This window comes from Oryctolagus cuniculus, chromosome 1, assembly GCF_051225735.1.
Source record: "Oryctolagus cuniculus isolate XC-2025 breed Fujian yellow rabbit chromosome 1, ASM5122573v1, whole genome shotgun sequence".
Taxonomy (NCBI): domain Eukaryota; kingdom Metazoa; phylum Chordata; class Mammalia; order Lagomorpha; family Leporidae; genus Oryctolagus; species Oryctolagus cuniculus.
Window position 1 is genome coordinate 35,832,330 of NC_142867.1, and position 23,164 is coordinate 35,855,493.

The following is a 23,164-nucleotide window of genomic DNA, read 5'->3' on the forward strand; positions in this document are numbered from 1 at the left end:
TCCCCCCCATAACGTCCCTCCCACCCACAACCCTCCCCTTTCCCACTCCCTCTCCCCTTCCATTCACATCAAGATTCATTTTCGATTATCTTAATATACAGAAGATCAGCTTAGTATACATTAAGTAAGGATTTCAACAGTTTGCTCCCACACAGAAACATAAAGTGAAAAATAATAGATGATTTTTTTTAATGATGATGAAATCAAATCAGACCTATTGTCATGTTTAATCCCAGTGAGAGTCAAGTTGGGAACTGATAATTTCTTCTTCTTCTTCTTCTTTTTTTTTTTTTTTTTTTTTTTTTTTTTTTACAGAGGATCAGTTTAGTATGCATTAAGTAAAGATTTCAACAGTTTGCACCCCCATAGAAACACAAAGTGAAATATATTATTTGAGTACTCGTTATTGCATTAAATCTCAATGCACAGCACATTAAGGACAGAGATCCTACATGAGGAGTAAGTGCACAGTGACTCCTGTTGTTGACTTTACCAATTGACACTCCTGTCTATGGCATCAGTAATCTCCCTATGCTGCAGTCATGAGTTTCCAAGGCTATGGAAGCCCTCTGAGTTCTCCGATTCTTATCTTGTTTAGACAAGGTCATAGTCAAAGTGGAGGTTCTCTCCTCCCTTCAGAGAAAGGTACCTCCTTCTTTGAAGACCTGTTCTTTCCACTGAGATCTCACTCACAGAGATCTTGCCTTCTGTCCTTTTATTGCCTCATTTCTGTTCCTTTCCCCTACGCCTTGTGGCGTCTGGTCAGTTTTGTTGTCCTAGGAACCTATTTATTTTCTTCAACGGACAGTCTTTAAGGAAAGCAAATTTTTCTTTTGTGTCATAAATCAGAGCACTAACATAGTTCTATTTTTATGGAAGAAGGTCCTCTGTGCATCAGAGATGAGAATGGAAAGTGATGGGGTAAAGGAGACAGAGACCTCTATATTCCAGGATTATTAATAAAAAGAGGATGAGGTTTAGGAAATGTTTTTCTTTATTTTTTTAATATAACACATATAGATTAGTTGAATTTAGAGTTACAAATCACTTATTTATTCATTCACTCAACAAATGTTTATTAATTATTTACTCAGGAAGTATTCTGGGAAAAAATAGATATGTATTTGGGTATTTGGTAAATAAAAAAAGACAGGGCTCCTATCTGAGCTAATATACAATGTAGTTGGGAGAACAGCACACATGTTAAAAGTAAACAAAAAATAAATAGTGACAAGTTCAATGAAGATTAAGGTAGATTATGTACAGTTTTGCTGTGTGCATGCACTAATTAAATAGAAATCAGCATATGGATAAAAGTGGCATTTAAAATTCTATAAATTTATGAGATCAACAAGGGAAAGATGGTAGAGGGATAAGCAAAGATTCCTGGACTAAGCCCTGGGGAAATCTCTTTTGTAAAAAAATTTAAATAAGGCGAAATCTAGTGCCATCTGCTAAGATGGCTTAAAAGTTCATTACCACACATTTCATTTCACTGCCTCTGTTCCCTTGCTTGGGTACTTTCAGTGTCCCCAAAAGCAAATATAGCAGTCTATTTGAGGTTAATCACTCCAGTTTGTGATTCATTTCCACTGTACCAAGTTTAACCAGAGAAATCTTGGAACTTTCACTTTAGGAATGTAGCAATTGTTGTCCAATCTTAGCCTTACATAGTTCTTTCACACCCATGGCATGTGTGCAATTCTAGAGAATCAACCGCAGTCAGCATCCAGATAATACTCTGTAAATTCTTTCCTTTCCAAAGCTTTAGTTTTCTAAATGGATCTAGACCGTTGAAGCACAAAGATCTATTTAGGGGCTTCCTTCAGTGGTAGTAGATTCCTGTGTGGCTATTCCTTTTGGCTCCAAAACACAATATAATTGTTTATTCTTCCTTGGATCTAATGAAAATCCCAGCCCTTAGAATTCAAGGCCTGACCTCCCTGGGAAGGGAGATGAAGAATTTCCTGGATTCTTTCTTCCTTATGTATGTGGGATACCTAGAAACAGAGCCAAATTATTTTTCCATAGTGATGAAAACTTTTTTTTTTTTTAAAGATTTATTTGTTTGAAAGGCAGAGTTACAGAGAGAGATCTCACTCCTCAAGTGGGCACAATGGCTGGGGCTGGGCGAGGCCAAAGCCAAGAGCCAGGGGTTTCTTCCAGGCCTCCATGTGAGCGCAGGGGCCCAAGCACTTGGATCATCCTCCGCTGCTTTCCCAGGCACATTAGCAGGGAGCTGGATTAGAAGTGGAACAGCCAGGACTTGAATTGGTGCCCACATGGGATGTCAGCATTGCAGGAGGTGGCTTAACCTACTATGCCACAACGCCAGCCCCCACAGTACATTTGTAATAAACTTAAGCTGTGGGGCTGGTGTTTGGCACAGCTGTTAAGATGCTGCTTGGAATCCTGCATTCCATACAAAAGTACTTGGTTGGAGAAAGTACCAGCTGTTCTGCTTCTGATTTCACCTTTCTGCAAGTGCAGCAGTGGTGACTCAAGTAGTTGGGTCTGCCACCTAAGCGGGAGAACCAGATTGAATTCCAGGGTCCTAACTTTGACCTGGTCCCGCCCTGGCTGTTGCTGGCATTTGGGGAATGAACAAGCAGATGGAAGGTCTCTCTTTGCCTGTCTATCTGCCTTTCAAATAAAATGAAAATAATTTTTAATTTTAAAAATGCCTAAGTTTAATATGTATAATGCATTGCTGGTAGGAATACAAACTCGCCCAATGTTTCTGGAAACTAAGTTAAGCTAAATCTGACTGCACTTTGTGGGCCAGCAACCTCATTTCTGGGCGTATATCATGCACATGTGAATCAAAGTAAGTCCTTATCCCTCTTAGGATACAGAGCCAATCTAGATGGTCATCAATAAGGAAATGGATACATAAAGTAAGGGGGGCATATGCTACAGAAAATTATGCTGTAGACAAAGCAGAATTAGAAGTAGCAAAACAACCGGATGTATAGCCACATAGAAAGTCTGAAAATTCTGTAATGAATGCAAAAAAGAAGCACATAAATTAGAAATATAAACACATAAACAAAGCATATTTTATGTGGTACATACACATAATCAATGCATAAATTAAATTTTAAAGTGGCTACCTAGTGGGCTGAGTAGTTGGAAAAGGCAGGGACCGATTAGGATGAAAGGAGAAAATAAATAATAAAATAAGAAAAAGAACCTGCAAAGGCTGAGGATGACAATCTTTCATGAACAAAGTAACGTGAAATAATTATCCCTTTTGTACTTGAGGGAACAAACTAATTCAAACTTCAAAAATGTTAACCAAAATTCTCAGAAGAACGTGAACTAACATCTTCTAATCTTTGCCACAGGAAATTCTATCGCCATGTTGTTCAGACCATATGTAAATTTATTGCCAAAAAAATACTGGGAAAGTATACTGTAGTACTTTCTTTAGAGATATGTTTAGCAACTATTTTTTAAAAAAGATTAATTTATCTATCTATGTATTTAAAGACAAGAGTGACAGGGAGAGAAGGAGAGAGAGAAAAATCTTCCATGCACTGGTTCACTTCCAACGTGGCCACAACAATTAGGTCTGGACCAGGTCTAAGTTTGGAGCCAGGAACTCCATTGGTCTCCCACATGAGTGGCAGGGATCCAAATACTTGGGACATGTTCTGCTGCTTTCCCAGGCACAATAGCAGGAATCTGGATCTGGGATGGAGTAGCCAGGACTTTAACTGGTACTCTGATATGAAATGCCTGGTGTTGCAACCTATGGCTTAAAGCTCTGTACCACACGAGCCCCATAAGTATTTTTTTAAAAGCAGCTTTATTTAAAAAAAGGAGTGGGGGGGAGAGAGAGAGAGAGAGAGAGAGAAAGGAAATATTATATTCTTAGAATTTTCACTATCAACTATATTGAATCTGTTAAAAATTAACTAGTGCTCACTTTGGCAGCACATATACTAAACAGAAACTAAAAAAACCTTCAAAAATAAAATAAATTTTTTTGAAAGCAACTTTATTGACATATACTATACATGTAATAATTTTTACTCATTTCAATAAACTTGGAGAAGGGTATTCATCCTTCCCAAGGAACCTATAAAATTCCTCTATCATCCCTGGACAACTCTGATTTGCAGCCTGGACAATTACTTACCTGATCTTTATTACTATATGGTAACTTTGCCTGTCTTAGAGCTTTATATGAATGGAACCATACAGTATGATCTTTATGACTGCCTTCCTTTGCTTATTATAAGGTTCTTCAAAAAGTTCATGGAAAATATGCATTATAATTATACTGTGAGTTATAATTCCATTTTTTCCATGAACTCTTTATCGATCATCTTGTTAATTTCTCCAGAAATCTTGCTGAAACTTTGATTTTGTGTAGAATCTTAGATTCCTAGGAAATTGATATCTTAAAAAAACTTTAGATCTTCAAGCCAAAGCATGATTTACTTACTAATTCATTATACATTCTTTAGTTTCTCTCAATATTGTTTCTAGTGTTCAGTGCTCAAATCTTGCACATATTACTATTACTGGAGTAATTTATCTTATAATTTATTTTCTTGATCATAAGGTATTAATTTTGTTAAAAAAATTCTTTTCCCAATTATTTTCTTGTTGACATTATAATTGACTTTTTTTTAAAAAAAGGTTATCTATTTCAAAAGTCAGTTATAGGGGAGGAGAGAGAGAGAGAGACAGAGAGAGAGAGAGAGAGAGAGAGAGAGAGAGAGAGATCAATCTTTAATCTGCTGGTTCATTCTGCAGATGGCCTCAGTTTTAAGCACTGAGCCAGGCTGAAGTCAAGAGCTTCATCTGCATCTCTTACAAGGGTAACAAGGGCCCAAACACTTGGGTCAACATCCACTGCTTTCCCAGGTGCATTTGCTGGAGCTGAATTGGAATTGGAGCATCTGGCATGCACATGGGTGTCCTAGGGGATGCCAGTGTTTCAAGCTGAGGCTTTAGCTGCTATACCACAATACCAGCTGCTATAATTGACTATTTATTTATTATAATTTTTTATTTATATACTATAAACAAATTTCATATGTACAGATTTAGGAACATAGTGATACTTTCCACCTTGCCCTCTTTCCTGCCCATTTTCCCACACTCCGCTCTTTTTTTATTTTTTTAAATCTGTTTTTTTTTGACAGATTTAGACAGTGAGAGAGAGACAGAGAGAAAGGTCTTCCTTCCGTTGGTTCACCCCCCAAATGGCCGCTATGGCTGGCGTGCTGCACTGATCTGAAGCTAGGAGCCTGGCGCCTTCTCCTGGTCTCCCACGCGGGTGCAGGGCCCAAGCACTTGGGTCATCCTCCACTGCCTTCCAGGGCCACAGCAGAGAAGTGGACTGGAAGAGGAGCAACTGGGACAGAATCCGGTGCCCCAACCGGGACTAGAATCCAGAGTGCCAGCGCCGCAGGCGGAGGATTAGCCTAGTGAGCTGCGGCGCTGGCCCCTTCCCCCTTTCTTATTTTTTTTTTTTTTTTACAATGACATACTTTCAGTTTATTTTATAATGATTAGATTAACCCTCCACTAACTAAACAATTCAACAAATAGTAAGAAGTGTCGCTCCCCGTCTTCGTGGAGGAACAACACAGGACCCTGCGCTGTTCTTTCGTCTGCTTGGCCCTCCCCGGGTTTGCTGCTGGTTCTTCCTGGGTTGGCTACCGTCCCTTCCACCTCCGTGGAAGGGCGGTTCCCCCTGCCACAGTCCCCACTTCCGCGGGGGAGCGGCACACTGCCGGCCGGCTCTCTCGGGGGCTGCACAGGTGTTCCTTCAGCTAGATGTTCCCCTTAGATGTTCCTGGTGCATGTTGTCTCTCTCCTCCTTTATAGTCCTCTTCCACCAATCCCAACTCTGCTACCCACACGCCGAGCACGCTGCTCTCCTCCAATCAGGAGCAGGATCAGCTCCTGGAGGTCATCACTCAAGTTGGCAAGAGGCAGCTGTGTAGAAGCTGTTTCCTCCTCTCCCAGCGCCATATTGTGGGAGAGCAGATGCATAGAATAAGTCTTAATTCCAGTAACTTAGTCTAGTCCGGGTTGCTCCCCACAAGAAGGAAAAAAAAAAACACTGTTCTTCAATGGTCAAGACAAGATCTGTAAAAATAATCAAATCTCAAAATGTCAGTTTCACTCATATACTTTATATTTATTAGATAGCATAGATATGGGAAGACATGTGCTATTTGTCTTTTTGGGACTGGCTTATTTCAATAAGTGTAATGGTTTCCAGTTGCACTATTTTGTTGCAAAAGACAGGATTTCATTCTTTATTATGGCTGAGTAGTTTACATAGTGTATATATACCACATTTTCTTTATCCAGCCCTGAATAGATGGGCATCTGGATTGATTCCATATCCTAGCTATTGTGAATTGAGCTGCAAAAAACATAAGGGTACAGATAACTCCTTCACATATTGATTTCATTTCATTTGGATAAATTCCCGAGTGTGGGATGATTGGGTCGTATTGTAGATCTATGTTCAGATTTCTGAGGAATCTACATACTGTCTTCCATAATGGCTATACTAGTTGGCATTCTCACCAACAGTGGATTAGAGAACATTTTTCCCTATAACCTCACCAGCATTTGTTGTTTGTTGATTTCTGTATGACAGCCATTCTAACTGAGGTGAGGTGAAACCTTATTGTGGTTTTGATTTGCATTTCCCTGATAGCTAGTGATCCTGAGCATTTTTAATGTGTCTGTTGGCCTTTTGAATTTTCTCTTTTGAAAAATGCCTGTTGAAGTTCTTTGCCCATTTCTTAACTGGATTGTTTGTTGTTATTGAGTTTCTTGAGTTCTTTATAGATTCTGTATATTAATCCTTTATCAGTTGCATAGTTTGCAGATATTTCCCCCCATTCTGTCAGTTGCTTCTTCACTTGGCTGAGCGTTTCCTTTACAGTGCAGAAGCTTCTGAGCTTGATGTAATTCTATTTGTCTAGTTTGGCTTTGATTGTCTGTGCATCTATGGTCTTTTCCAAGAAGTCTTTGTATATGCCAATGTCTTGCAGGGTTTCCCCAATGTTCTTTAGTAATTTGATGGTATCAGGTTGTAGATTTAGATCTTTGATCCGTTTTGAGTTGATTTTTTTGGTGTAAGGTATAAGGTAAGGTTTTTGTTTCATAGTTCTGCACACAGAGATCCAATTTTCCCAGCACCATTTGTTGAACAGACTGTACTTTCTCCAGGGATTGATTTTAGCTCCTTTATCAAAGATTAGTTGATTTAGATGTATGGATTGATTTCTGGGGTTTATATTCTGTTCCATTGATCTATATGTCTATTTTTGTGTCAGTACCAGGCTGTTTTGATTATAACCGACCTGTAGTATGCAATGAAATCTGGTATTGTGATGTCTTTGGCTTTGTTTTTGTTGTATAAGATTGCTTTAGCTATTTTGGGTCTCTATGTTTCCATATGAATTTTAGCATTATTTTTTCTAGACCTGAGAAGAATGTCAATGATATTTTGATTGGGATTGCATTGAATCTGTAAATTGATATTGGTAGTATGGGCATTTTGATGATATTGATTTTTCCAAATCACAAGCATGAAATATTTTCCCATTTTTGTGTCTTCTTATGTTTATTTCTTTAATGTTTTGTAATTTTCATTATAGAGATGTTTCACCTCCTTGGTTAAATTTACTCCATGCTATTTAAATTCCTTTGTAGCTATTGTGAATGGGACTGATCTTACAAGTTCTTGTCATCTGCAAACAGCGATAATTTAACTTACTCCTTACTCCTTTCCAAGTAAGTCAAATTAGCCCTGTTTGCAGATGACAAGAACTTGTAAGATCAGTCCTATTCACATTTTTATTATTTTGATTTCTTTTTATTGCCTAATATCTCTGGATAAAACTTCTAGAACTATATTGGGAAAGTAAGGGCATCCTTATCTGGTTCTGGATCTTAGTGGAAATGCTTCTAACTTTTCCCCATTCAATATTCTGGCTGTGAATTTGTCATATAATTCCTTGATTATGTTGAGGAATGTTCCTTCTTTACCCAATTTGCTTAAGGTTTTTATCATAAAAGAATGTTGTATTTTTTAATTGCTTTCTCTGCATCTATTGAGATAATTATGTTTTTTATTCTTCAACTTGTTAATGTTATGTATCATATTTATTGATGTGGATATTTAATCATCCCTGCATACCAGGGATAACTCTCAGTTCATCTGGGCAAGAGACTTTTCTGATGTGTTGTTGGATTCAATAATTTTTGCATCTATGTTCATCAGGGATGTTCATCTATAGTTCTCTTTCTTTGTTGTATCTTTTCTCTTTTTGGAGTTAAGGTGATGATGGCCTCATAGAAGGAGCTTGGGAAGATTCCCTCCCTTTCAGTTGTTTTTTTAAAAGCTTTTGAAGAATTGGAATTAGTTCTTCTTTAAAAGTCTGGTAGAATTCAGCAATAAAGCCTCCCAGTCTTGGTCTTTTCTTTGTTGAGAGTGTCTTTATTACTTATTCAGTCTCCAACTTGGTGATTGGTCTATTTAGGTTTTCTATGTCTTCATGACTCAATTTTGGTAAATTGTATGTGTTCATGAATCTATCCATTTCTTCTTAATTTTCCAATTTGTTGGCATATGTCAGTTTGCAGTAATTGCTGATGATTCTTTTTATATCTGTGGTATCCATTGGTACATCTCCTTTTTCATCTGATTTTATTAATTTGGGTCTTCTTCTTCTTCTTCTTCTTTTTTTTTTTTTGGTTAGTTTTACCAGTGGTGTATCAATTGTGTTATTTATTTATTTATTTATTTTAGAAAACCAGCTCTGGCCGGCGCCGCGGCTCAATAGGCTAATCCTCCACCTAGTGGCGCCGGCACACCAGGTTCTAGTTCCGGTCGGGGCGCCGGATTCCATCCCGGTTGCCCCTCTTCCAGGCCAGCTCTCTGCTGTGGCCGGGGAAGGCAGTGGAGGATGGCCCAAGTGCTTGGGCCCTGCACCCCATGGGAGACCAGGAGAAGCACCTGGCTCCTGGCTTTGGATCAGCGCGGTGAGCAGCGGCCGTTGGAGGGTGAACCAATGGCAAAAGGAAGACCTTTGTCTCTGTCTCTCTCTCTCACTATCCACTCTGTCAAAAAAAAAAAAAAAAAATCAACTCTTTATTTCACTGATCTTTTGTATTTTTTGTTTCAATTTTGGTTATTCTCCAAATTTAATTATTTCTCTTTCCATATTAATTTTAGGTTTGGTTTGTTGACTTTTGTATCTTGGCTTTGAATCCTGTACTCTGTTAAATTCACTGATTAGTTTTAGTGTTGTTTTATACATTCTGTAGGTCTTTTAGAGATTTTTCTAAGGATGCAAGAACATTGGAATTATAGATTTCTATCTTTTTTTTTTTTTTTTTTTTTTTGACAGGCAGAGTGGATAGTGAAAGAGAGAGAGACACAGAGAAAGGTCTTCCTTTTGCCGTTGGTTCACCCTCCAATGGCCGCTGCGCATGGCGCTGATCCAAAGGCAGGAGCCAGGTGCTTCTCCTGGTCTCCCATGTGGTGCAGGGCCCAAGCACTTGGGCCATCCTCCACTGCCTTCCCCGGCCACAGCAGAGAGCTGGCCTGGAAGAGGGGCAACCGGGAAAGAATCCAGCACCCCGACCGGGACTAGAACCTAGTGTGCTGGTGCCGCTAGGTGGAGGATTAGCCTATTGAGCCGCGGCGCCGGCTCTATCTTTTCAATCTTCTTGCTTGCCAATTGTACTGGCTAGGATACTTACTATGACATAACATAGAAGATGCATTACTTTCTTCCTGATCTTAGGGGAATCATGCTTATTTATCCTCCATTAAAAATTAAGAAGCTGGCCGACGCCGCGGCTCTCTAGGCTAATCCTCCGCCTTGCGGCGCCGGCACATCGGCACACCGGCACACCGGGTTCTAGTCCTGGTCGGGGCGCCGGATTCTGTCCTGGTTGCCCCTCTTCCAGGCCAGCTCTCTGCTGTGGCCAGGGAGTACAGTGGAGGATGGCCGGAGTACTTGGGCCCTGTACCCCATGGGAAACCAGGATAAGTACCTGGCTCCTGCCATCGGATCAGCGCGGTGCTCCGGCCGCAGCACGCCAGCCGTGGCGGTCATTGGAGGGTGAACCAATGGCAAAGGAAGACCTTTCTCTCTCTGTCTCTCTCTCTCTCACTGTCCACTCTGCCTGTCAAAAAGAAAAAAATTAAGAAGCTATGGTTCTTTCTTTTCTTTTTTTTTTTTGGGGGGGGGGTAAATGTCCTTTATCAGATCGCATTTCTTTTTATTCCTAGCTTTCTGAGTGTTTTTATTAGGGATGGATTTAAGCTTTTTGCTGCTCCTCCGCACGCGGAGGAGCCGCACCGGACCGGGCGCTTGTTGTTCCCCTTTTTTTACAAGTCCTTTCTATAGTAAAGTAAGAATAAGTAAACAGCAAACTCCCAAAGCAAGAATGAGTAGAGAGAAATGAGAAAGAACAAAGTAACGAACTTCCCTGCGAACTCTCCAACGCACTCTCCAACCAACCCACACCACCATGCCGTCTCTCTCCTCCTATATAGTCCTCCTCCGCCAATCCCAACTCGGCTGCCCACACGCCGAGCACGCCGCTCTCCTCCAATCAGGAGCAGCTCCTGCAGCTTGTCAAGTTGGTGAGAGGCAGCTGGGTAGAAGCTGTTTACTCCTTTCCCAGCGCCATATTGTGGGAGAGCAGATGCATAGAATAAGTCTTAATTTCAGTAACAGTCTAGTCCGAGTTGCTCCCCACAGCTTTTGTCAAATTCTCTTTTCTTTTTATGAACCTGTCGAAATGATTATATGATTAGTTGCTTTCATTATGTTAATATAATGAATTATATTGATTGGCTTTAAAATAGTAAATAAATTTTACATTCCTGGTATAAAGTCAGTTTAGCTGACGTGTTTAAGGGAACTTCAAAAAGTTCATGCAAAATAGAATGTAAAGATACATGCAAAAAGATTTTGAAATCTTGTGATTTCATGTGCATGTGAGGATTCTTCAAAAAGTTCCTGAAGAATCTGTATTATAAACATAATATGCATGGATTTCAAAATCTTTCTGCACTAAAATAAAAATCATCTTTTAATTTAATTTTCCATAAATCTTTTGAAGTACCCTCATATTATTTTTCCTGTATTCCTATATTCAAATTTTAAATATTTTGTTAAACATTTTTCCTCTATTATTGGTCTATAGTTTTCTCATGGTGTTTTTGCAGGTGTTGGCACCAGGGTTATACTGACCACATGGAGCGTTATGAAAGTGTTCTCTTCTGTTTCCTAGGAAAGTTTGTGTAAGTCATGTTATGTTTTCATGAAATGTTTGATAGTGTTCTCCATCTGGGTGAAGCTAGAAAATGGGACTGCCATTTTCTCATTAGTAAAGTTTATGGTTGCAACTGAATTTGTTAATAGATGTCGATCTTTGAGATGATATTTCTTTCTTTATTGGTTGTGGAAATTGTGCCATTCAAAAATGTATTCATTTTCTCTAACTGTGAGTAAGACAATTTTTGATACAAAGAAATCTGCTTATTTCTCAAGGAGGAAAAACTAAGCTATGCCCTGCAATAATTAAGCTGGAAAGCTATTAAGGAAGTTAGGGAACATAGGCTAATGGCCTTTCTGGGGTGTCTGTAAATTATTTTGGTATTATTAAGACCTTTCTGCTCTAATTGGTCCCAATTCAAACCTTCCTACTAGATATTCAGCTTATAGCACTTGATAATTGTTCTTTTTATTGTAGTTGTTCTCTGACTAGCCATGTGGCACCTTCAAGAATTCAGCCAAGACTCAGGAGACCCTGATACATATTTCTGGTACTCTTTTCCTGCTTCGTTCTATTCCATTCTCTCTGGTACTCTGCTTCACCAACGTTAGCTGCTCTGCTCCAGTTTCTGCCCTTCCCTTTCTTTTGACTTACGGCTCTCTGCGTTACAATCTGGACAGATACTGAGAATCAACACAAGGCATCACAGTTCTACACTACCTGTTTTCTAAAGCCTAGAAACAGCTTCAACAAGTTTTCTCCACTTTTCTGTTGTTTAGTGTTCAATACCTAGTCCAGCATCAGTTACTCCATCAGGCCCAGAAGAGGATGCTGTCCTTTTCCAGAAGTCTAGAGCAGTCTTCTCCTAGGTCAGAAGTAGTTAGATTTTCATACTCATTTTAACCAATTACCAGTAAGGGATATAGGATTACCATTTCTGATGCAATCTAATTGAAGTTCACTCATAAAAGTAAGGTTAGCAACATTCTTAAGGCCACATTTCAAAGAGGGTATTCATCAAAGGGATAAAGGAAACATTTTTCAGTGAGGAAAATGTTTTCTATTTAAATAATGGTGCTGGATATAGGACTCATACCTTCAAAACACATTAAGTTATAAGCTTAAAATTGATGAATTTTACTGTACTTAAATTTTGCCTTAATAAGGCATATTTAAAAAAAAATGATTATTGTTGGGGCTAGCATTGTGATGCAGTGGAATGAGTTGCCACCTGTGATGCTGACATCCCACATGAATGCAGGTTTGAATCCTGGCCATTCCACTTCTGATCCAGCTCCCTGCTAATGCACCTGGGAAAGCAGCAGAAGATGGCCATGTACTTGGGTCCCTGCCAGCCACATGGAAAACCCAGATGGAGCTCCGGGCTTTTGGCTTTAATCTGGCTCATTCCTGGCCATTGTGGCCATTTGGGAAGTGAATGAGTTGATGGAAGATCTCTTTCTCTCTTTCTGTCTGTCTCTCTAACTCTGCCTTTCAAATAAGTAAAATGTTTAAAAATTATTATTATCAACTTTTGTTGTAAAATACAGAAAACTGCATACTTCCAAGTACATATAGCAACAAGGAGCTTGAGTCCCAATCCTCAGCTTCACAGTGAGCACTATACAAGGTAGCATTCTTGAAATATTTATTTATTTATTTATTTATAGACAAACAGAGACAGTAACACACAGGGCTCCTTTCTGTTAGTTTATTCCCCATAGGATTACAATGGCCATGCCTGGGCCAGGACTGAGAACTCAATCCAGGCATCTCACATGGGTAGCAGGGACTCAAGTACTGAAGCCATTATCTGTTGCCTCCCAGGGTGTGCACTAGCAGGAAGCTGGAATCAGAGCATAGTCAAAGCACTCCATCCAATATGCTAGTCCAAAAGCCAACCCCTGAAGCAGAGTTTTACCCATAGAATTATTAGCAGCTGAAGATACTCTAGAGAGAGGAGCATCCTAGGCCAGAAGCTTTGAGATATTTTTCTTACATTTTCTTTTACTTTCCTTCATCACTGTCATCTTTTCTCTTGCACTTGCCTTGAGGAGAAAATGCTTTCTTCTCTCTTTAATGGAACGGTCTGTTTTTCCTTACAGGATTCCATCCCCTTAGCCTCCTTTAATAGCCTGTAATCTTAAACAAAACAGTGCAATGTCTTAGTTTGTCTTCCTTGAGATACCGTCTTTATTATTTTAGTTTCAGAAGTGTCTTGCCCTTGTTTTATTTGGGATCATTGGTGAAAAGCCCATTTAACTTTTGAAATTGCTGCCTTGTTGCACACACTAATGATTGTCTATAGAGCATCCACCCATCTTTCTCCTATTTACTAGAAATCTGAATCTCTTCTAGTATCCACCACACCCTTAAGCAATCTATGTGACCCATGGAAAAATGACTTCTTTCCATATAGTATGAGCTCAGTAAATCTCTGTTGAATGAATTGTGTTTATTAAACTTTATTTTAGCTTTTCATTTGATCTACTATCTTCCCTCATGGAGTTAAAACTGTTTTGTTTGTTAGGTAATGCTGATATAGTATCTAAGACCTCGACACATCAAGACCTTAAAAAACAAAAATTAAAATGACACATTGTGTTTGTCAGTACTGGTGAGATTGTGTTGCAATAGCAATTATTCCCCAGGACTTACTGACTTATTATAAGAAAGAGGCTTAATATTTGCAGCTTATTTTATATATCTATTATAGGTTAGTGATGAGGGTTTGAATGTTCTAGGCTCCACAAAATCATTCATCAACCCATGCTGATGGCTCTGCCATCTCTTGGCTGCACCATATAGAAAACACAGCCTGATTGCCAAAGCAGAGGTAGAAAGAGCCTGCAGAATTGAGCACAGGCTCTTCTCAGTCTCACTACTCTCCTTCCATTGGGCAGAACTAATCACATGGCTTTACTCAAGTACAGAAACTGAGATTTACAGTTTTCCATAGTCTCAGAGGAGAAAAGGACCAGCTATTGATGGATATTATTATTACTGATGAATATTACCTATACTTGAGGATAATTATTATTACCAATAATATTACTCATGGGTATTACCTACATTTTAGGATATTATTATTACTGATGGATATTACCTAGAACTTTAAAATATAAAATATGCTGAAAGTCCAAATTAAAAATGTAATAAAAAATTTAAGTAGCACAACAGGTTAAACCACTGCCTGCAATGCTAGATCCCATATCAGAGAATTGAGTCCTGACTTCTCTCTTTCTGATTTAGCTCCCAGCTAATGTACCAGCAGAAGATGGTCCAAGTAATTTGGCCCCTGTGTTTCGTGTGGGAGACCCAGATAAACAGGTTCCTGGCTCCTGGCTTACAGCTAGCAAAGCCTTAATCATCAAGGCCAGATGGGAATGAACCAATGTCTTCCTCTCTCCCTCTTTCTTGGGCTCTCTCTCTCTGTTACTGCCTTTCAAAAAATAAAATGTCTTTAAAAAAATTAAAAATAAGAAAATCCAAATTAATAAATGCTCCATTGTCATTAAATTGAGTATTTATAAATATTTTATTACATTCCAAAAGTTCATTTTTGTTTCAAAGTCTTTAATATGAATAATTGCTATAAAATCAAAAGTTATTTTGTGTTACTTGTATCCAATAATGTCAAGCACAAAAGTGTCAAACTTCCTTCATAAATTTTCTGATACATTTTAAAATGCTTGAAATGTTGTGATGTGACCCCCAAAGCTTAAAAATCCAAAAGAAATCTTTTAGTGGAACTTGATAGACAAAACCGTTATCTTTCTCATTTTATCCCTGGAGTCCAGAGTGATCTCTGATGTAGTGGAGATTGTCAATAGTTGCTGAACTACTAAACAAAAGGATAAAATAATTTAGTTCTCACTTCCAAGGAAAGAATAATGTCAGTGAAAAAATTGACAAGTAAAAAAATTCAATATATTTCAGTAAAAGTCAAGCTGCTAGTATGCAAGAGCTGGTATACACACGGTATCGTGTGGGTACTGTAAGGAGACTTTAATAAACATGTGGACAGCCCTGAGAGGAAAGGGAAGGAATTAATTGCAGAACACATGGCCACACTTGGAGAGATGGCTTTGGGTTGAAGGAATCAGCCAGTCTGCAGACCTTCTCTGATTCAGATAGGGAAAGTAAGATGAAGATGTCTGTGCCATCAAAAGGGAATAATATTGCGCAAGGCAGGGAGGTGTGAAGAGGTCTGATGTGTTGTGAGAAGTGCAGTGTGTTTGGAGTAGGCAGGGCAGAATTTCAGGAGTGGAGTTGATGAAGATGGAAAAGCAGAGGAGCTGTACTGTGAAGAGTGTTTGGAAATGGGCTATTTCTCTGCAGGCATGGCTTGTTGGCTGATTAGGGAACCAAACCTTCCAAAACATTCCTGGATAAAGTAAACCCCATAATAGAAATAGAAATATGACCACAGAATCTGATGCCTGTGAGATTTTAGTTTTGCCTTTAAAATATGGCTCAAAAGTATGTTTTTTTTCTACAATTCAATTTCAAAAATTGCTCTCTATACAAGTTGAGACTGAGCCAAGAATATAACAGAACAGAGCCCTCACTTTATGGTTGCAGGGGAATATCTGGATTGATTGTACATGATAAGGGATCTGTTTGGAAAACAGAGTAGAGGTAACAAGGGAATGAGTCTGCAAGGTGAATCTTGAGTGCCTACACTCAATATCCTAGAACTAGAGCTGTAGTTTCTCATATTTTCCACTCATTTTCCAGAGTTACTTAGGTGTGGGGGTGGTCTCATCTTGTTTATGGCTTTGAGGCAGTCATTGTGCTATGTCAGGTGAGTTTCTCAGCAGTTGCTTGGCGCTCACTCCAGCCAGGTGCAGACAATTGTCAATTCCATCAGCAGGTGCAAGAGCACAGTAGGGAATTCATGATGTTGCTCCATAGGATCCATCCAAAGGCCAAGGAGCTAAATGCAGGAGTCTTTAGAGGTGGGTTGGTTATAGAGGGTTGATGTAGAGATGAGGTTACTTGCAGCTGAAGTTTTTAGTGCTTGGAGACTTCAGTCCCTAACCTCTGATCTGGCTTTACTGGGATGTCTTCAACTTGCCCATTTCTCTCTTTAACAGCCTTTCTAGTTCCCTCCCATTCCTACTTGTTTGCTATATGACTGATTTACACTTCAGGTCTTATCATGGTTACCACCTGGGAAGACTTCTTTGGTTTCCTGAACTCCCATAAGTTAGACTAAATAAGATGGTTCTTATAACCGTCTACCAAAAAATTAACTCGCCAGCAGAACAATCCAATGTTTCTCTCACTGAAAGTAGTTACTGCAACAATCCATATAAGCACACAGAAGCAAGTCTTTTTGTCTTCCTCCACCCCCATTCTAAGTTGTAGCTCAGTTGCTGTAATATCTAACTGGGAAAGTATAATATCAAACCTGGTCTCATATATGATCTAGTATCTTATGTTACAGATTTCAGGTTCCTACAAGAAATGTTCAAGGTACAAGAGCTATCACTTTCTGAGAAGGTTGAAGATACGGATTCCAGCAAGGTATTTATAGTTCATATGTATACCTTCCACTCCAAAAGCACATTTGCTTGGAAACAGAGCTGCTCTTCTACCTTTATCAGGTTTCCAAGGGAACAGTGTTAAAGTGTTGACCCAATGTCAAATTTGTGGAAAAGGAGAAAGGATATTGTTAACCCTTTATCCATAGAAAGTTTCGTTGAGAAGATGTCATTTAAAAAAAAAAAAAAACTTAAAGGAGTTGAGGAGTTGGCTATGTGGCTTTCTGAGGAAACTTTATAGACATAGGGAACAGTTAGTATAAATACCCAAAGGCATATCTGAAATAAGTGAGGAACATCTGGGATGTTAGCACATCTGGAATATATGAAGTGAGGAGAAATGTAGTGGGAAGTGGTCAGAACTAAGGGGTAAGGATATAGGTTACAACATACTCCTTGGGACAGTATAAAGACTCTACATTCTAATTTCCTGAGTAAAATGAGAGAGATACTTGAAGTTTTAAAAAGAATAGCGGTGAAATATATCTCATATTTTAGAAGGAATACTATAGCTGTTGTCCTGGGAATAGCCTATAGGACATGGTTGCTGCATGGTGACTTGTTAAGGGGCCGTTTCAGTAAATCTATATAGACATAACCTGCAGAATATAATAGCTGTAGTGAGGGGGTACTAGTAACATTCTTGATATACTTGTATTACAAACAAAGCATGAAGGTTAGCTTTGCATTCCTTATAGAATATCACTTTTTAAAAAATATTTATTTATTTATTTATTTGAAGGTCAGAGTTACACAGAAAGAGGAGAGGCAGAGAGAGAAGAGCGAGCGAGCGAGAGCAAGAGAAAGAAAGAGAAAGAGAGAGAAAGAGGCCTTCCATCCACTGGTTCACTTTCCAATTGGCCGCAACGGCTATAGCAGAACCAATCCAAAGCCAGGAGCTAGGAATTTCTTCTGGGTCTCCCATGTGGGTGCAGGGGCCCAAGGACTTGGATCATCTTCTGCTACTTTCCCAGGCCATAGCAGAGAGCTGGATTGGAAATGGAGCAGCTGGGACTTGAACCAGCACCCATATGGGATGCCAGCACTGCAGGTAGCAGTTTTACCTGCTACACCACAGTGCTGGCCCCTAGATTATAAATTTTTAAACAAATTCAAGTGTCCATGTAAATGAATGTACTATATAAGGAGATATAGCACAGTATCCTAAAAAATTGGTCAAGTGGCCAGTAAATGTTCAGTCTTTGAGATGAAACAAGTAAAAAAAATCATGTTGTCGAGACTGAAATATGAAGCCCCTTGTGGCTTCATTGCAGTATGAGAAGCCAGTGACGATGTCTCCAGCTATATGGAAAATTTATGATGTTTCTGTTGTGAAAGTTATGTCAAAACATGGACATTTGTTTTCTCTCTCTGAATTTTGTTCATGCATTCTATAATTTAGATGCCACTGAGACTAGAGACTTCATTTCACCCACTAATATGTTATTATGAGAACTTCTTCCTGAGTGCCTAGTAAGCTATTCTCCTTAATCTGTAAACTATATAGTTTTATTGTTTATAGATTATTTGTAAATAAGAAATATAAAAATAAAGCATGATAAATTTTATTTGATGTAGATTTTACCACGATAAAAACAAGTGGAACATTTTGTCAAGTCACCCAAGGACACTGTGTTGTAAATACATCATTAGTTCTCTCAGCTTCTTGTAAGTATTTGATTCAGTTGACCTCTTTCTTGGAATCCTTTTCTTCATGTGGCTTCCAGGGTCCTCTACACTCATCCCACTGGAAAGACAGTTGGGTCGCAGTTGCCTTTACCAGATCATTCTCATCTTTCTGACCTCTAATTGTTGTTTTGCCCCTAAACAGGAAAATAAACAAAGAAGCTGCTGTTAGTGCAGTAGGAGTCATAGTACACTTTCATTAACTATCTTATGAACTCTTAGTTATTATTATTATTTTGTTTTTGTTACCAAGATGGTGACAACAACATAATGATAATAACAATCTCCAACAGTTCTGAGTGCTGCATCTTTCTATTGCTTTCATGCCTGTGACCCAAGTCTAAGTCATCATATTCTCATACCTGAAAAATGGCAAGAATTTCTTCACTGCTCTTCCGATTTCTACTCTTTCCCTATGTGGTGGTTCATTTTGTATCAACTAGGTTGGGTTATAAGCTGCTTATATATTTGGTTAAACATTATTCTCAGTATATCTGTTAGGATGTTTTTGGATGGGATTGACATTTGGTTTGGTACACTGAATAAAGCCAGTTGCCCCAACTGATGTGATCTGGACTCACCCAATTAATTAAAGTCTGAATAGAAGGAGAAAGCAACCCTCCATGAACAAGACGGAATTCCTCCTGTCTAATTTCATTAAACTGGGACATTGGTTTCCTCCTGCCTTTAGACTTGAACCTAACATAGTTCTTCTTTGGTCTCAAGACATCTAGCTTTTGGACTGGAACTATACCTTCATTTCTCCTATTCATTTAGCTTATTAACTGCAGATGTTGAAACTTTTTTTTTTCCTTTTTTTTTTTTTTTATCTTTTATTTAATGAATATAAATTTCCAAAGTACGACTCATGGGTTACAATGGCTTTCCCCCCAATACCGTCCCTCCCACCCACAAGATGTTGAAACTTAACATCTAAACTTGCCTAAGCCAATTTCTTATGATAAATTCCTTTATTTACATAACATATTGGTTGTTTCTCTTGAGGACCTTGACTAAGACACATGTAAAGTGTGTTTTCTTGAGGAAATCCTTTAAGAAAGTAAGCCTGATCACACCAGTGCCTTGCTCATGACACTCCAGTGGCTTCCTTTATTCTTGGAGTAAATTTTAAATTATGTCCTTCAAGAGAAGAGATGGATTGAGATGACAAATTTTCTTCTCAACAGAAAATCCAAAATATGTTTTTCCCCCATTATCAGCTGAAAATAGAAACTAACATATGCTATCACTGTGTGAATAGATCGAGGTTTCTTAGCTTCATGTTATAAGTGAATGATTTATTCTGAGCTCTAAATAGCTGTGTATAATTTTAATGTTGAATAGCATCATTTATTTCTAAATATAAGAAAAGGTATCCTTTAACAAATGGCTCATAATGTCTATGACATAAAAGATAGAGTATGTTATACATGTAGTAAACACTATAGTAAGGTTCTGAATGACTCCCAGTCCTTTGTTCACAGATATGTATCATTATTAATTTCTGCACTTCCTTCCAAAAGTTATGTATATTCAAGCATATCATCGACACTAAAGGAGGGTCATAATTTACACAATATTCTGCTCTTGTTTTTGCTACTAACCAATATGGCTTGGGCATCTTTTCATTATCAGCTAATACACGTATTGCTGCTTATATTACAGGCTGTACTGTGTTCCATAACATCTCTTTTTCTATTCTTTAGCTACATTAGACACCTGTACATATATCTTGATGAGCTTTTACAAGTGTGAACATAGCTAAATTTCTTGTAATGAACTCCTATGTAAAAAGGTAAGTGTGCCTTAAATATTAGAAGATATTGTCAAATTTGTCTTCAAAATCTTGTACAAAAGCACACTTTTACAGCGTCAGAGCTGGTCAGTATTAGACTTGTGAAATTTTTACCAATCTTTGGGTGGAACTAACATCTTGTTTTGGCTTATATTTCTTTAATTATGGATCATGAATTTTTCTTATGGCTATTGAACATTTAAAGATTTCTTCTACAAATTATATATTCATATCATTGATTATTATTTATTGGATTACTTGTCTTAATCTTTAGTCATATATCTTCTGTATATATTAAACAAATTTTCTTTGTTATATATTCCAAATATTCTCCAGTTTTGACTACACTATTCTTATGAACAATTTCTTATTTAGTCATATGAGTTCTGAATTGTGTCTTACTTAGAAAGATCTTCCCTATTCTAAGATTTGAATATATTAACTGAGAGTACTCATAATTTCATGTAAGATATTTATTTATTTATTTATTTATTTGAAAAATGGAGTGATGGAGGGGGAGGGAGGGAGAGTGAGAGTGAGAGAGAGAGAGCAAGAGCGCTTTTTTCTTCTGGTGCACACCTCAAATGCTACTATAGCTAGGTCTGGGCCACTTTGAAGCCAGGAACCAGGAACTCCATCTTGGTCTCTTGCACCATTGGCAGGGGCCCAAAACTTGGATCATTTTCCCTTGCTTTCCCAGACAGATTAGCTGGGATCTGGATCAAAAGTGGAGCAACTGAAACTCAAAATGGTGCCCTACTGTGAACTGCTAGCATCACAAGCAACTGTTCAGCTTGTTACACCATAATGCCAGCCCTCATAATTTCATTTTTTAAATGTTTAAATCTTAGACCTCTGGAAATTATTTAATTGTGCAAAACAAGTAGGGATCTTGCTATATTTTCTTCCTAGTTGGTTGTTTGGTTGTCTCAACATCATTTATTGAAGTCTATTATTTTTGAATATGTTATTTGAAATACCCATTTATTAAATAGGTTTGTATCAAGTTTTGAATTCTCTGTTCATTCTATTGATTCATTTGCTTCTTCCTCAGTCCCAAACTACTTACTGCAATGTCTTACCTTATCTAATTATCAGGATGAGCTTATCCGTTCTCCTTTTCTTTTTCAGAATATTCTTACAGTTTTTTCCTGTGGACATTTAATTTATCTGTATATACAAGGGACTCAAGACACTTTTGCTTGTTCTAATCTGTGTTTATTCACACACACATATATAACAACTACATGTGTTTATTTCAGCTGGGCACTAGCCTTTTAGAATATAATCAGTTTATATATTCAAAATGACAAGTGGTAGAAACCTGGAAAATTGGTTTCTATATACATGGCTCCAAAAAGAGTTAACAAAATAATGCAGATGGACTATTTAGAGGCATAGATATTTTTAAATAGGTTGTCAAAAATCTTATTGTTCTTTTTAGATGGTGACAAAAATATCTTATTGTTCTTTTTTTGATGGTGACAAAATCAACCAATAAATGTGAATAATGAAGGATCCAGTAAAAATATTTAAAAAATTGTCTCTGACATTGTTTATACATTTTCCTGCCTTCTCCTCCACCTCCCATAGTTCACTTGGTATAATCAAAGTATAATTTATTATTCTGTATGTTTTTTATTTGACATTTTTCTGGAGTCTTCTGTGTTGGCACTAAACTTAGAACAGTTTCCATGGGAATCTGATGCCCTTTCAGTTCACTTTGTAAATGTTCTTAAATATTGATAACCACCCCTGAAATTCCTAAAAATCCTATCTTTCTCAGTGATTTTATACTGGATTTCATTTAGTTTCTTATTTGTACTACCTGTTACAGAGGAAGTGACAGCATGCATAGTGCCCTAAATACCTATATTCCACTCCTCTCTTTTAAAAAAATACTGAATTAGATAATTTGGCAGCTGGCTGCTAAGCCCAGAGACATTTCAGAATCAATGAGTATTTTTTTTAAAATTCTTTTTTTAAAAGGTTTTATTTTATTTATTTGAAAGTTAAAGAGAGAGATGGAGAAACAAAGTGCAAGAGATCTACCCTCTGGTTCACTCCCCAAATTGCTGCAATGGCCCAGGCTGTGCCAGGCCAAAGCCAAGAGCTTCATGCAGGTCTCCTTCATTGGTACAGGGGCCCAAGTACTTTGGCCATCTTCCACTGCTTTTTCAGGCGTATTTGCAGGGAGCTGGATCAGAAATGGAACGGCCGGAACTCCAACCTGCACCCATATGGGATGCCGGTCAGTGTCACAGGTGGCAACTCAACCTGTTACGCCACAGCGCTGGCCCCTAGAACTCTTATAAAAACTCTTTTTTGTAATCTTAATAATTATCTAAGGTATATATCATTACTCATATTTAACAAAAGAGTAATCAAGCTATAAGGAGAAAAAGAGAAAATATTAGATACAATTATGCACTACACAGTGATGTTTTGGTCAGCATCAGACCACATATATAATGGTGGTACAATAAGTTATAGCAGAACTGAAAAATTCCTATTTCTTAGTGACAATGTAGCCATCATAATATACATAATCCATAATATATGACTGTGTTATGGCTTATGGTATTATACTTCTCTCATTATAGTATACTCTTCTACTCATATTAACAATCTTACTGTAAAATACTATGCCATATTATACCAGCAGCAGCATTAGACATCTAATGTTTACCATCACTCTTAATTGCATCATTTATCTTGTGCTTGACTTAATGTTTTGTACTGTTTGTTCATTGTGGTGCTAGGATTAAAAGGCTACACACACACATACACCCCTACACACATACAAAGGTACTTTATAAGAAGTTGCAGAAAATGGAATTAAAAGATAAGT

General features: G+C 38.0%; 1 long non-coding RNA gene across 1 annotated transcript in view; it reads left to right on the top strand.

Annotated features, from left to right (window-relative positions):
* Positions 1-20,313, top strand: part of LOC149128359 (uncharacterized) — a 48,326-nt gene extending 28,013 nt beyond the window's left edge. Inside the window, exons 2-5 of the long non-coding RNA XR_016218044.1 lie at positions 11,234-11,308; positions 16,736-16,815; positions 18,411-18,500; positions 20,225-20,313. This is a non-coding gene — a long non-coding RNA (uncharacterized LOC149128359). The remainder of the gene's footprint in view (positions 1-11,233; positions 11,309-16,735; positions 16,816-18,410; positions 18,501-20,224) is intronic.
* The last annotated feature ends 2,851 nt before the right edge of the window (positions 20,314-23,164 follow it).